Below are 15,315 nucleotides of genomic sequence, written 5' to 3' on the forward strand. Positions count from 1 at the left end.
CAGAAGGGACAGAAGGGACTTCCCCGTGGCAGGACAGGGCGACCATTAAGAGCACAGGCTTTAGGGTCAGAGCTCCTGGATTCGTATTCTGGCCCCACCATGTACTTGGTGACCTTGAGAAAGCCATCTGACTAATCTGGGTCTCATTTTCTCAAATGTAGAAAGGGAACAATAATGATCCCTGGTAGGACTACATGCGACATTGTGCCTAGCACAACATCTATCTGAGCAGACAAAATGCTCAATAAGTAACAGTCATCCTTATTATTTTTATCATCATTATTATTGTTTCCCCCCAGATGAGTAGCCTCGCTGGGCCCGCAGTAGCTCTCTCAGAGGAGGCTCTCAGGGAAGCCAGGGCCCCCGCATTTCCCTAGTCCCCGTGAGCTCTTGAAGGGGGCCGGAGTGCCCAGGTTTACCGTATGTTAGCTTAACCCGGAGGGGACTCAAAGCCCGGTGCAGCCCAAGGGTTTGGACAGAATTTGGTGGCAAACTTGATTGTCGGAGTTGTACTGACTCTGCCTGAAGGGTTAAAAATGATGTTAACCCGCCGTTCTGACTCGCTTTCTGCCAGTCACTGCTTCGCATGGCCGCCTCTGCCTCTCTTCCTCTTCCTCTTCCTGTGCTCTCTTTGCTGATCTGGACTCAGCTTGGTATTCTTGTCACAAGGTCATCTCCCAGGTGAGCTCAGCTCGGGCGGGCGTGAAACAAAACAGCTCATCTGAAGGCAGCGCGCTGTCTGCACAGGGAGGGGGACAGCCCGCCACACTGTCCTGACCTCTCCCAAGGAGGCTCTTTAAGTTCCCTGTTGCAAAGCCGGGCGGAAAGTGTTTTAGCCTAAGCTCTTGAAACCCTCGGACAGGGCGCGTGCGCTGCCCCTGATTTGGGTGCTGGGTGGTCCATCTAGGGGTCAACCGTCAGCCTTAAAAGATGTCTGGGCCCAATTTGTTTTCAAAAGCCTTGTAGGTTTGTTATTTTTTCAACTTCGGTTTTAGATCAGTTTGGGTGTTCTCCAAAGGAGAGCCACGCCGATTTGGCAAGCGACCGTTCTCTCTCCCACGCTCTCCTCCCTGCACCCAGGCGTCTCGAATCCCTGCTGCGCCAGCTGCCGCGTCGTGCATCTGAGGCCTTTTCATGTTCGTGGGCCGCGGCTCGTATTTTATAAACACACGGTCAGTTTACACTGCCTGGGAACTTAGGGGCTTTCCTCTCTCCGGGAAACAGCTGTGAGGAGCTTGACCAACCTTGGCTTTGTGGAGAGCGAGGCGTCGCCTCTGATCATGCACGTGGGGCAGGTGCCCTGGCCGGGTTCCCGTTGTTATGCCTGAGGATTCTCCCAGAAATGCTAAGGAGGGGAGTTCATTACGCTCTCCTTGCCCACTTCGAGTCTAATCGTTCATAAGTGACTCTGCATGCTACAAAACCCTGTACGTGTTCATCTTCACTTGTCTGCCAGTAGTCCCTTCTAGCATCTGTGACAGGGAGGTCACAGAATCACAGAATCGTAAAGCCGGAAGGGACTTTGAGAGTGTCATCCATCCAGGGGACAAGTAAGTAGGTGAGTACTTACTATGCGCAAAGCACTGTGCCGGTTCCATGGGTGAAGGAAAGTGAGCAAGACCAAGTCTCTGCCTTCCTAGAGCAACAGACTTTCTGCTCAGCCACCACCTCCATGAAGCCTTCCGTCACCTCCCCAGGCCAACTCAGGTTGTCTTACTGGGTAGTCCCACATCCCTCTGCTGACCCCCCTCAGGGCACCTGCCACGCTGCAGTCAAATGGCCTTTGTGACTTCCTTCCCCATAGAATGTGCGCTTCTAGTGGACAGGACCTGCCATGCTGGGTGACAATGAGATCCTGCAGTTTGTGTCACAAGGGAAACAGTGGACGAAGAGACAGGCTTCGTGTATTGGCCACCAGTGATGGTAGTTACTTGGCTAACCACCTAAACAAGATGAGGTTAGTGGCTGCCTGAAGAAGGCAGAACTGGAGAAGACAGAGGGACACCAGCAATCTTTTTTTTTTTATTTATTTAATTTAATTTTTATTTTTCTAAATGTTTGTTTATTTCGAGAGAGCCAGAGAGGGAGAGAGAGAATCCCAGCCAGGCTCCCCACTGTCAGCACAGAGCCCAACACAGGGCTCAAACTCGCAAACCAGGAGATCGTGACCTCAGCCGGAATCAAGGGTCAGATGCCTAACCAGTGGAGCCACCCAGGCGCCCCATACCCCCAGTAATCTCGAGAGTCCAAGAGAAAATGGTCAGAATGGGATCATCTAATCTACTAGTCCCTTGGCCCTTCTGCCCACCTTCTCTGTTATTGCTGGAAGAGGCTGTGTTAGGTGGCTAGGGCAGCCGTAACAAAGTCCCACAGACTGTGAGGTTTAAACAATGGGAATTTATTTTCCCGCAACACTGGGGGTAGACGTCTAAGAACAGGAATGTCGATAAGATTGGTATCTTCTCAGGGTTGCTCTGCTTGTCTTGCAGACAACCACCTTCTCCTCTGTCTTCATGTGGTCTTTTCTCCATGCCTGTCTGTGTCCACATCTCCACTTATAAGGACACCGGTCATACTGGATTAGGGCTCATCTATATGACCTCATTTGTACCTTAATTACCTTTTAAAAGACTCAATTTCCAAATACAGAGCTATGCTGAGGTACCGATAGCTAAGATTTCGTATGAATCTGTGGGCGGAGGGTGGGGTGTGATTCAGCCCATAACCAATGTCAACACTGGTGCTCACAGATGTGCCAGAGAGTTCCTGACAAAAGCCATAGGCAATCAGTCCGGGGGCTAAGAAATAAGCCTGTGACTCCCTCCCTCCTTGGGTGACTTTACAACCCTGGGGGCTCAAAGCTTCATCTATCACTTTGGCCAGATGTAAACATTTTACCGCCTCCATCTTTAAGTTTTTTTTAACATTTTTTTGTTCTTGAGAGACAGAGAGAGTGCGAGCTCGAGTCAGGGAGGGGCAGAGAGAGGGAGACAGAAGACCCAAGGCAGGCTCTGTGCTGTGCGTGCAGAGCCTGACGTGGGGCTCAAACTCACGAACCGCAAGATCATAACCTGAGCTGAAATCAAGAGTCGGATACTTAACCAACGGAGCCACCCAAGTGCCCCATGACCTCCGTCTCTTATATGTGCCCCCCCATCCCTTCCCCTCCCCATGTCATTGGTGCTACCTGAGGCTTCTGTATTTGAGCCAAGGGCAAGAGTAGTGTCAATGTGGAGGAAATAGAGAAACAGATTCCCCCGGGGACTAGGATGGAAAATGACATCAATAGAGGCAATTTCCAAGGGAAACTACTGGCTCGCTTCCCGAGCTCATAAGCAGAATTAGAAACAAGGTCCAAATGCCCTGGCTGGATGGAGGACAGCCAAGCCACCAACAAGTACCAGCAGTGGATCGCTGACTGCCAGCCAGGGCCATGTGCTGCTAGACAGGAACCAAGACGGAGTAGAGAGAAAGGCCTGGCAGCGGGGCGACCTTCCCCTCAGTGTTGCCCTTGCCCTTGGCTTGTGCAAGGCTGTAAGTCCTCAGCAGCCTCGGTTCCCAGGGTTTTTCTTTACTCTTGGGTGCCAGTTGGCTGGAACATCACATTGGAAAAGGGTACAGGATGCGAGCTTCCAGATGAACCGACTCATTGTAACCACACTTGGCTTAGCCGGGCTGCACGATGCCAAGAGAGCTAGGGGGATGCTGCTGATTCAGCACAGGCCCGGCCGAGGGGCGAGGGAGTGGCTGGGGGCGGAGCATGAGCAGGGCACACAGGTAGAGCGGCCTTGAGGCTCTGTGCGCTCAGCCAGCCAGCTGTAGTCCCGCTCTCTAGAGAAAGGGGAGTCTCCAGGCAGGCTCCTCGGCTGCCTCTGAGCCAGCTCTCAAGGTACAAAGTTCCGGAGGACTTGCAAAAGCAGAGGTGGACTGCTTCAGGAAGTATTCAGGCTTCTTCTGAAACCGTCCCAACCAGTCCAGATGACCTGCTCCTTGATCTCATCGTGAAACTGCATCGAGGGCAGGTGGACCATGCTAAGAGACTCTGGCTCTGGAGCAGTAGCTCAGGAGCTAACGGCCCACAACCTTCCCTCCACCATGTAGCTTTCTGGGCCTCACTTGGAGAGAGCCGCGTGTTTCACACAAAGACCAGAAGCTAAGAATCTCGAGAAAGAAGACAGTGGGCGTGGTAGGGAATGGACCTTAACTCAGCAGAGAGTCCGGGGGAGATCAAACAAGAGGAGTGAGACCAGTGATCACCTCACGAGAACTCAAAAGTCCCAGGAGCTGCGCGGAGAACTTCAGCCCAGCTGTGGTTCTCGCCTTCAGTCGATAAGAACACAGAACAGTATCCATACAGCCTGAGACAGCAGTCTGGCCGCTAGAAGGTGGGAGGGATTCCACTGGCAACCTGGTGACCCCATTTATTCTCTCATTCGGCTCTTATTTGTTGAGTATCTACTTTCTGCCAGGGACTCGATGGGTGGTAAACAAGAGAAACTCCCAGCGCTCTCCTTATGAAGCTTACATGCTACAAGAGGGAGAAGAAAATAATCAGTCACGCGATGCAAAATGTTTATAATTGTAGCAAATGAGACCAAGAGCTTTGAGACTGATCTGGGCAGTCTGGGAAGGCTTCCTGGGAAGCCACACCTAGGCTGGGCTCTGAAGGATGGGTGGGAATTGCCTAGATAAAAGGATGGGTTAGGGATAGGGGAGAATATGCCGGTGGGGGTAGGGGGTGGGGGAGGAGTGCAATATATGTAAAGGCCTTGAGATTGGAAAGAGTCCTTAGGCCTCCCCTCTCACCTTGTGTTGACTTGAACTTGTGTTGGGTCCCTCATCATCTGAAAACTCTAATCTGGACAATTCAAGAGGTTACTGTGCTTCTAGTGAGCAGAGATAGCCGACTGATTTGCAAAGATCAAGTTTAGGTCTGCACCTGTGTGGGCAGAAGGGCGGGACGTCCCTGGGAGCCAGACCACTCAGCTTGCAAAGCTAAGGCGCAGGACCCACAGGGCACAGAAGCGGCTGGGATCAGCCTCTCTCCATCTCTGAAGCTTGGTGGTTCACTGCAAATTTCATCACAAACAGAAAGACAGCCCCTTCTCCATTCACCCAAAGGGAATCTCTGATCCCTCCGTCTGGTAGGATTCCCCCTAAACTGCCCCAAGCCAGATGATCTGGTCTCTGACCCCAAGGAGGAGGGATACAGAGAAGATCCTTCCAGTACCAGAGACCTTCAGAAAAAAAGTACAGCAAATCCTCCCCTACCTCTAAGCCAGCTGTCCTCCCTGGCACCCCAATCTCAACCTCGATCTTTTTTTAATTAATTAATTTAATTTTTAATGTTTGAAGGAGAGAGAGAGAGAGAGAGAGAGAGAGAGAATATGAGTGGGGGGAGGGGCAGAGGAACAGGGAGACAGAATCTGAAGCAGGCTCCAGGCTCTGACATGGGGCTCACACTCATGAACCGTGAGATCGTGACCTGAGCCGAGGTCAGACGCTTAACTGACTGAGCCTCTCAGAGCCCCTCAACCTTGATCTTAATGCCGTCACAAAGACGTGTCTCACAAGTTACCACTAAGGGTAGAGCAGTTCTGGATGAGGCCACACTGCCCCACTTAAGCCGGGCTTCCTCCCCACTTGCCCATGAGAAATGGTTCCCAGCCCCCCTCCTGCTCAAACATCTAGACGCATGCCACACAGCCTCATCTCACACACGTGCAAGGCTGATGACAAACCTGATGTCCTGTCCTCGGGCTTCCCAGGGTCTCAGCACAGAACAGAGATGGAGAAATGGCTGTAGCCTCCTGCGAGAGGGGCAAGACAAGTCCATCTGAGCGTCAGACCCTCTGAGGGAGGTGGACGTCCCTGCTGCTCACCCCCACCACCTGGAGAGTCCTAGGCACACATCTGTCCCCCTAAGTGCTCAAAGCCACCCCAGGCCCTGGAAGGAAGGAGGCCTCCCTTATCTTATCTTCCCCCCTTCCCAGTCTGAGGCTAGGAGCCTCATTTAGAACCTTCCTGCCTTTGGGTGCAGCTGATAAGCCAGGGCCAGGCCAGCTTCATGAGGGCTGCTCAGTGAGCAGAGAGACCCAGGCACCCACAGAGGGCACGCTCAGGAGCTCCCGGAACCATGTTGGGCCCCCTTGTGGCCAGTCCCCACAGGCGGCCCTGTGGGAGGGAACAGGGAGGGAGGGCAATTCTAGCAGCTTCGGTCTTAGTGAAGCCACACCCTCCAGCCCGTCTTCACTAAGACACCCTAAGTTGGGATATTTGTGCGTTTTCTTTGTGTGCTTAACCCAAGCACCCTTCTAACCCCTGGGCACCAGGCACAGTGGATTTCCACTTCTTTTTCTGCTGGGGCTCTCGCAGCCCACAACTCTTGACCTAGCTGCTTTTCAGTACCTGTCTACCCAAGACAGCGCCCTTGGCCTCCTTGAGCCCCTCCTCAGACCCCCAGGCAGACCCCCACCCCAGCTGCGGCAAGAGGAGGCACCACAGTGACAGAGCTCCCCCTACTGACAGCTTGCCGCGGTGCCGGGCCCAGGAAGGCTTTATGGGATGCCTCTCTGTCTAGTCACTGTGCTGTGAAATCAGGATCTGGAAATATCTTCCAGCTCCCCCTCCACCTGCCACTCCCAAGTGAGGCGGCTTGATCTGGGAGATCTGGAGAAGCAGAGCCCTTGTATCACCGCCAAGGATCTGCAGACAACACAGAACTTGGAGCAGAACTTGAAATGACACCCAGGACAGGCCGCTAATCCAGCACTGGGCCAGACTGACGGGACGTGTTCCAGAGTCCTCTCTGTGCCAGCCTCAGAGAGTCATGTGTGTGCCAGGCGACTCAATTAACTGCCCACACTGTCTGCCCCCCAGAGAGCTGGTCAAACCCTTCCCAAAGGAATTCTCAGACACCACTCATCTCTCACAGCACAGGCAGCTGAACAGAAGCCGACAACTTTCGGGACTGTCGATGTCGATGAAGTGAGTGACAGCGTAATACATGGTTCTCGAAGTACCATGACACTCATTATGTCACTTCATCCTCAGCAATGCCACTGCAACACCCCCCTCCCCATAAAGCAGATGCCACCATCCAATGAGGAAATTGAGGCGTAGAGAGATGAGGTGACCCACGGGGGTAAAAGCTCAGCTCCTCCTCTCTGATGTCACTTTCCTGAGGGGGAGGGACACTGGGGACCAGGAACGTTCTCAGGCAGGGGCTCCTCTCCCTCCCCAGGCACTAAGTTCACCATAGCAACCCTCCCCAGATCTTCACAAAACAGGCAAAGGGAATTCGCACAGGCTCATGGCTGTGACGGGTTTCTGCTGTCTGACCATCACTAGGAAACGCATCTTTGAAAGGATCCGAGAAAGCAGTCAGCTGAGGAAATGGCGGGAGGTCCTCATGGGTTAAACTTCAGGGCGTCTCCCGTCCACAGCTCAGGTGTCTACAACCCTCTGCTTCAGAGCTTGGCACGGGATTCACCTTGATGTGATTTGTGCTGTAAAACAACAAATGCTAATCTGTGCACATTTATTAGAGTTAATTAACCCCCAGCAGCAGTAGCATAAATGGATGCTAATTGGCCTCCAAGTCATTCCTCGTCATTAAAGCTGTATGTCCATGTGGTTACGAATCAAACAGGCTTGCAGATAAGATATGGATATTCATTTATTAATTCAATACATTTGACTCAGCACATCCAGGAGAAGACACTGTATTAGGTGCTTCAAAAGATGAGTAAAAAACGATCCCTGCCCTCAAGTAACTCAAACCTTAGTAAAGAAAGACACGAGAAGTCTTCAAATAAAGGCCAACAATGCCAAGTGCCCCAGGAGAGTAAGAACTGCCGTGGCGTCTCTCTGAGGAATCAGTGAGGGCTTCCTGAAGGAGGTGAGATTTGGCCTGGGCCTTGGGAAGCGGGTAGGAGTAGAATAAACAGAAATTGTGTCGCCTTCATTCCAGGGAGCGTATGTGCAATGGTGAAGGGGGGGATGGGGAAGAAGGCTGTTCTTTGGGAGCAGTGAGGGTTCCTGGTAGGCAGCAGTATTTTGGGCGTAGGGAAGTAGTTTACAAGCATCGTTGAGGCCTTGCTGCATGCCAGGGCCTATGTGCTATTTGCAGGCTCTGTGCGGAGTACAGGGATACACCAGTAGACAAAACACACAAGGTCCCTGCCCTCGCAGGGCTTAAAGTGCCCCCCACACACAAGAATAAGGCCAAAAATGAAGACTAGAGAACCCTCAGTGTCACCCTTCTTAAATAGTTCCAGGATTTTCAGGTTGGCACTGGGGAGCTAGTGACAATGTATAATATTGCAAGTTCATGATAAGAGCCTTTTGGAAGAGCAATCTAGCCCCAGAGTACAAAGCAAATTTAAGAAGAAAGAGGAAAACATTGGAAGTCCAACTGGGTAGCTAATGCATTAACTTAGATGAGAAATAATGATCGAAACCAGGGCAACAAGTAAGAAGGGAAATAAAGGCACGAGTGGAAGCAATACCACCCAGGTAGACTATACTCAGTTTGGGAACCAACTGGATATAGAAAGCGGGGCAAGAAAAGTAGCAAACTCACCGGGGCTGTGCATCCTGGGTGACTTAGAGAATGTTGGTGCCGTCATCCAAGACCAGGAGGTCAAGAGGAGAGTGTTGGGATGGGAAAGAGAGGATGAGTTACTCTGAGTTACGCCCAGTGTTGCCCACCTATGAGGCGAGGGGTGTTCCATGCAAAGAGAGATGAGAGAAGCCAGGAAGCCAGGAAGGAGGGGTCAGTGGGAAGGAAAAGTAAATGAAAAAATAGCACAAGAGGGCCAGATGTGAGCAGTTACATCTCTCCAAGACCCTAGTACCCCTTGTTCTCTCTTCATGCCACCAAAGCTCTTTGGAAAGACTCTCTTCTAAAAGCCATAGCCTCTCCTCCAGGAGACCACACAATAGAGAATATACCAGAAATATGTGTGACATATCTGGTGGGGATATCAAAGGGAATTTGAATTCTAGTGGTGATGGGCAAACAAGGGTCTCCATCTTCCATGTCCCTTGTGGCTCTAATACTTTATCTTAGTTTCTTCTTTGACAATGATTCTCCCTCCATTCTCAGAGACCCTAGCTCCTCGTCTAGAGATCCTGATTCATTGGTTTTCCCATGACCCCAAGAGCCCGGGCTGGCCTGAATACCAGATGATGACCACCACTGGCACCAGAAGGACCAGATCAGAAGTCGCTCTCTTGGCCAGCACCCAGGCCTCCTCACCTACCTCCCCTGTATCACAGTACATCAGAGGCAGGCAGGCCCAGGCAGGTCTGGCACAGCGGCTCCCAGATTGGGGCGGGAAAGTTGACATCTTCTCAGAGTTTACACAAAGTGCATGGGCCCTCACAGAACATGTCCTCTGGGACCTCACAGGGACTCTGAGTGCCATGATCGGGACATTCCTCGGGCTTGAAGCAGCCAGATGCAAACATCTTCAGTTCGCAATCCCACCACCAAAGTCTCAAAGACAGAAGGAAAGCCAACTTCCCACAAAGGAGTTGATTTACTTGGGAACCAAGAATTCCCTCAGTGGCAGAGTTTCTCCCTGAATGCATAAGGAAAGCCACTGCTGCTTCCATTTTTCCATTGGAACATCTCTTTTCTCTATAACCCCATTAAACAAACCCCAGCAAGTGGAGCTACCAAGTTGAAAGATCATTACCAAATGACTGGTTCCCTACTGGTCTCCAGCCCTGGAGTTTAGAAGAAACATGAGATCCATTCACAAAAAGATTATCCTCCTCTTTCTGGAGAAATCCAGCCACACCACAGACCTCTCTGAGCTGTGAAATTGAGCAGGAGCCTCCAAGAGAGGTCGAGAGAGAGAAAGGGTCCACAGCAGGCAAGGAGAATAATCATCACTCACCTTGGCATTGCCAGTAACCCAGATGTCGGACCTCTGCTCCTCGCTCACAAAAGGGCTGCTCTTATCTCATCCAGGCAATATATGGCTAATTCCACAAAAAGGACAGAAGAATAAAAGGGATTTTTTTTCTAATAAATATTCTTTTGCAGCTAATCCGCCCGCCCTTTGTAACTGTCAGGCTTCGAGGGGCTGGCAGGAAGCCCATCAGATAAGAAATGCAGCTGTGCCCAGGGAAACGTGAGAAGCGAAGCAGGTTAATAAACACGAAAAACATGTTTGGTAACCGTGTCTGAGGGGAGTCCTCAGAGAGAGACCCTGACAGCTCGGGGACCCTGAAACCAGTGCCACCCAGCGACTGTGGCTACCCCATGGGGATAGGGGTCAGACGTGTGAGCCCCGAAGGCCGGCCGCTGAGCCTGCTTTCCTGAGCCTCCGTGAGTCAGCTCAATGGAAAATGGCAACAGAGTGACAGAGTTGCCAATCACGAGGCACGTGCTTTTGGTGTCCCCCGCCCCCAGCATTAGAGGACACGCGAGCCCTGCAGGGAGGCAGCCCCCGTCTGTCGTGTGCTCCCCACCTGCTCTGTGACGGTCCCCTGGCAAGCAGCACCCTCTGAAGATGGAGCCGTAGTGGGAGGGGTTGGGCAGGACAGGTGACCAGGCACGCGCATGGGTAAGAGGGGGATATCAGGACAGAAAACGTCTGACTTAGGTTGTCCCAAAAACCCTGGGTCTGGGAGGAACGACACTGTATGCGACGGAAACACCAGTCTTCCGGGCCCGGTGGTACGGTGGGGACCGTTACCCGGATGGAAGAGGAGGAAACTGAAGGAATGGAGTTCTTCGTGTACACCTCCTCACCTTTCTCCGGTCTCTCGTCATCATCATCACCGGTGATTACCCTAAAGGAAGATCTCCCCCAAACCAGCCCTCAGGATTTCTTCAAACCCCACCATGTGGTTCCTGAAGCCTTCCCTTGCATCCCTGTCCCGTGAGCCTACGCCGCCTCTGCCAACCTACAGAATGTTCCAGAGCCTCCGACCGGAGGTCCAGCTCCTCTCCCCAGAAGGAGCTGGGGACTGCACGCTTGGGCTCCACAGTCACCACACGGAGGGCAACAGACCAGAGAGGAGACCTGGGGAGAATAGTCGGGCAAAATTAACCTTCGCTTCAGGGGCCCAGAGCCCTGGGACACAAAGTCTAACGTTACCTCCTTTCTTTTGACTCCCCTCAGCTATGCAGCGATTGCGGCCTCTTCGGCTACTCCTCGTCCCCCGCCATCAGCTGTCTGGAGAGATTCGGGAGAAGCGGGAGGGCAGGCATTCACTCCACCGCCTGAGAAGCCAGTGAGAGAGAGCCAGCCCGAGACACAGACAGCTCCGAGGCGGCTAGACTCTGACACCCAAGAAGAAGGTGCCAGGGTCCAAGGAAGAGTAGGTCCGGCGACAGACCGCTAAACGACGAAGCAAAACTACAGTCACTGGACCGGACCAGTCACCACGTTCCAAGGACTGTTCTCAACCCTTCCTACCACAGATTCGTCCTGTCTTCACAGAGACCTACTTCTTTTTATTGAGGTAAAAGTCACACAACAGAAAACCCGCCATTTTAACCACGTTCAAGTGTGCGATTAGGTGACTGCCAGTGCATCCACATCTCGCTGTTTAATCCGGAACATTTTTTATCACCCAAAAAGAAACCCGGGACCCTTCAAGCCATTACTCACGAGACCCTACTTCTGAGGTAGCACCCTCTATTGACGACGTCTAACATCGTGCTCTCAGGAGCGAGACCTGCTTACAGTCCGGCCAGCATTGCAGAGCAGGTACCAGAAGGGGAACTGGTTGCGAAGAGGCACATTACTCCAAGTTCACACGTGAGGAAATAGAGCACGGGAGGTTGAGTAACTTGCTCCGGGCCACGCAGTAGCCCGTGAAGTCCGGCTCTGTGACTCCAAAACGAGGCAGACGCTCTTGTCTGGAGGGTAAAGCCTGGGAAGAAAGGTGCTTCATAGCTTCTCGATGATAAATAGTACAGATACGTTTCCTCGGAATTTGCTGACCAAGACCTGAATAGGAAAAAGGGACGTTTATGGGGCTTTGAACCAGGAAATGGAATGGAAGCACTCAAGAAGGTAATCAGCCTATGAAGTACATTAGCCAGAAGAGACACACGCCCACCTACTTAGACCAAGAATTTCAGTAGCAAATAATAAGCATTTGCTGAACCGGGTCCCGTGAGAGGCATAATGGAGGGTACGAGGAAGCAACTGTCCAACTCCAACTGTCCTGTGGCTGGTCCCGCTTACTGTGTCATACACATCACTCTCCTCTGTTCCCATCCTGATGTACATCCCACTGCCCTTAGACATTCCTGAGTCTTTCCTGGCTCTATGCCGTTGTTGTTCTGTGAGTTTTTGTCATTTGTTGTTTGTTTCCCAACTACAGAGCACTCTCCCCTCCCTCTAATTATCTGAGCCTCACCCCTTCTGATTAGCAGAGGCGTCGGTGAGCTCTTTTCTCCCAAAGCAGAAAGCACCTACTAACAACAGTAGCACTTAGGGAGCGATGCTGGGCTATGCTGAGCACTCCTCAGTGCGTGCCCTCACTTAATCCTCACCAGAGGACCCAGATGAGGAAACTGAGGTCCAGAGAAGTCAAGTAACTGAGTCCCACAAGCACACAAGCACAAGTCCCACAAGCCCAAAGTGACAGACTCAAGATTAGAGGGCCGGTCTTTGTGACTCCAGAACCTAATCTCTTAACCACCCTATTAATGGGCCACTCAACTGGGTGTGCCCATCACAATGCAGCCTTTTGTCATAAGAAGCCAACATCGTCTCCTACTCACTCCACGCATCCTGGCCTTTCCTTCCTGCCAGACTACAAGCATCTTGAGGGCAGGCACTGTGACGTAGCTCCACACAGTGCCTGAACTAAACGTATAGATTAGTTTCCTTCTTCTCTGTGTTTCCATAGTGTCCGTGTCAGCACTGACATGGTTCCATATTCAGAAGCAGAAATTAATGGACTTGTCTGAAAGGGGAAACCATCCTTGTACCTTCACCCAGAGAACAAAGGATTATGGGTTTCAGTATTGTATTCAGAGGCGAGGAGGGGTTGGAGAAGTACGGGGCAAGAGCTACATACATATTGCTTAGAGGCTGACCTAGAGCCCAAGCTGAGTGTTAATGTCAGCCAACTGGTAATAACAACTTCCATTTTGGGGGGCCCCCAATACTTGTCGGTCCCTGCACTGAACCCTGAATTTACGGTATCTCACGAGTCCGCATTCCAAGCCTGCAAGGTAGTTACTGCTAGTATCACTGCCTTATCGATGAAGAAATCAAGTCTCAGAGAAGGAACTTTCCTAAAGGTTCATAGATGCTAAATGGTAGGCTTGGAATTTGAACCCAGGCCTTTCTTATTCCAAAACCAGAACGGAGGGGAGACCCCCCAAACCTATTTAGGGAACAGCACCTCTCACCTAACTTCAAACATTCCAACTTTTCATATTATCAAATATACACTTTTTATAAACAAATGTCAATTGATTTGCATAAGATATGGCCCCTGCTGTCCAGAAGCTAACAATTTAGACAAGACGACAGATGAAGGGAAAGAAGCGGCATGGGGGACAATCACCAGGGCTGGACGACGACGAAGTGGGCTGCCTCGTGACAGGAGTAGAGAAGAATCATGTGGAGTTAGGTGAGCATGACTGCCAAGGTTCCTTCCAGCACTCATACTCCATGATCCCGTTCATCAGCCCACCGTCAGCTGGAGATGTAAGAACCTGGCTCCAGCCAAGTTCAGAGCTGAGGACACATACTTGATAGCCATCGGCATGAAAGTACTAGATGCTGCCACAAAGAATGCCTGGGATTTCTAATGGAGGACACATAGAGGGATCAGAACAGAAAGCCAGAGAACTGAGCAAAACGGAACCCAGAGTTAGAGCCAAGGGGACGCTGTCAAAGAGTACCAAGGAAAATGTACCACCAAGTTAGTCAAAGGGATGCAGCGAGACAAAGGATGGCTCAGGGCGAACCAGTAAGCGCTTACGAGTACCCACTATTCATCTGATGTTCTATTCGTTCAACAAATATTCATTGAGTATGACTGGTGCCAGGCACCGTTCCCAGAGTGAGGGAGAGGGCAGTGATCACACAGGTAAATCCTGGCTCTCGGGGCACTGACACTCTTGGAGAATGCTTATGAGTAAGACATTTCATTGTGTGGTGGCATGAAAGAATGTAAATCATGGCTTCCCTGCCCAAATCACTCAGAGCTGGGCTATGGATACTAAACAAACACATGGCAATCTACCTTGTGATCCAATATTTAAGAGTAAGGAAAATAAAAGACAAGAGAGAAACTAGCAAGTCAAGTAAAGTTTCGTTCCACCAGGTAGAAGAGATAGGAACACGTTGGGGGCAGGGGAACGTCTTAGCCAAGTTTAATTATATATCGCTTCATGCTATTTAAAAACTTAAAATGGGAGACTCGGTCGGGCGAGCATCTGACTTCGGCTCAGATCATGATCTCATGGTTTGTGAGTTAGAGCCCCCACGTCGCGCTCTGTGCTGACAAGCTCAGAGCCTGGAGCCTCCTTCGGATTCTGTGTCTCCCTCTCTCTCTCTGCACCCCCGGCTGCTCGTGCTCTCTCTCTCTCTCAAAAATAAACATTAAAAAACTTATAAATAAATAAATAAATAAATAAATAAATAAATAAATAAATAAATACAAATGTAAACTTTCATATTCCTCAGAAATAGAACCTGATTGCTTCTGCTTCTCAAGTAATACACCTGTCTCTCCCAGAAGGAGTGCTAGAAGCCCTGTCATCGCAGCTGGGCCAAACCAGGCAGACTCTGCCCAGGAAGGGAGACAGGAAGGAGATGATACCTAGACTTCATTCACAAACCAGCATTTATTGTTGGCAACGGGCCACAGGATATAAAATGGTCATAAAAATGCACATCAAAGACAGAAGTGATTTTAAAGATCATCCAGTCTGAGTTTCTTACTCTACTAGCGAAGAAATTGAGGCATGAGGACATGAAACGGTTCGTCTGTGGTGAAAAGTAGCATTGGCACACGCAAATCCAAGCTTCCTCGATCCCTCTTCCTCCAGATCAAAAAGGACCGTGCCATCAGGTGGCACGAGGAGGCAGGGAATCGCCGAGGCCCTCCTCAGCCCAAGCCCTGCACACTCTCTGTACCCAACCCCCCTCACCTGTCGCTCTCCCTGCCTCGCATTCCAGGGAGAATTCCCTGGAAAGCGTTCCATCGGGCCTTCCAGCTCTGGCTGCAAAACGAGAGGGCCTCACCTGGCAGGTCTGTACATTTCAGACCTCACCTGCTCCTGGGACTCTCCAGGGAGATGCAACTCAGAAAGACTGGTGC

The 15,315-nt window shown here is 51.2% G+C and overlaps 1 long non-coding RNA gene across 1 annotated transcript; it reads right to left on the reverse strand.

Moving 5' to 3' along the window:
• Positions 1-3,082: 3,082 nt before the first annotated feature.
• Positions 3,083-14,428, reverse strand: LOC123600638. The gene is made up of 3 exons (XR_006713718.1): positions 9,909-14,428; positions 7,307-7,508; positions 3,083-4,528 (listed from the first exon to the last, which is right to left on the reverse strand). It is a non-coding gene; the product is annotated as an uncharacterized LOC123600638 (long non-coding RNA).
• Between the last annotated feature and the right edge of the window lie 887 nt (positions 14,429-15,315).

The sequence above is a fragment of the Leopardus geoffroyi genome, chromosome D1 (genome assembly GCF_018350155.1).
Source record: "Leopardus geoffroyi isolate Oge1 chromosome D1, O.geoffroyi_Oge1_pat1.0, whole genome shotgun sequence".
Lineage (NCBI taxonomy): Eukaryota > Metazoa > Chordata > Mammalia > Carnivora > Felidae > Leopardus > Leopardus geoffroyi.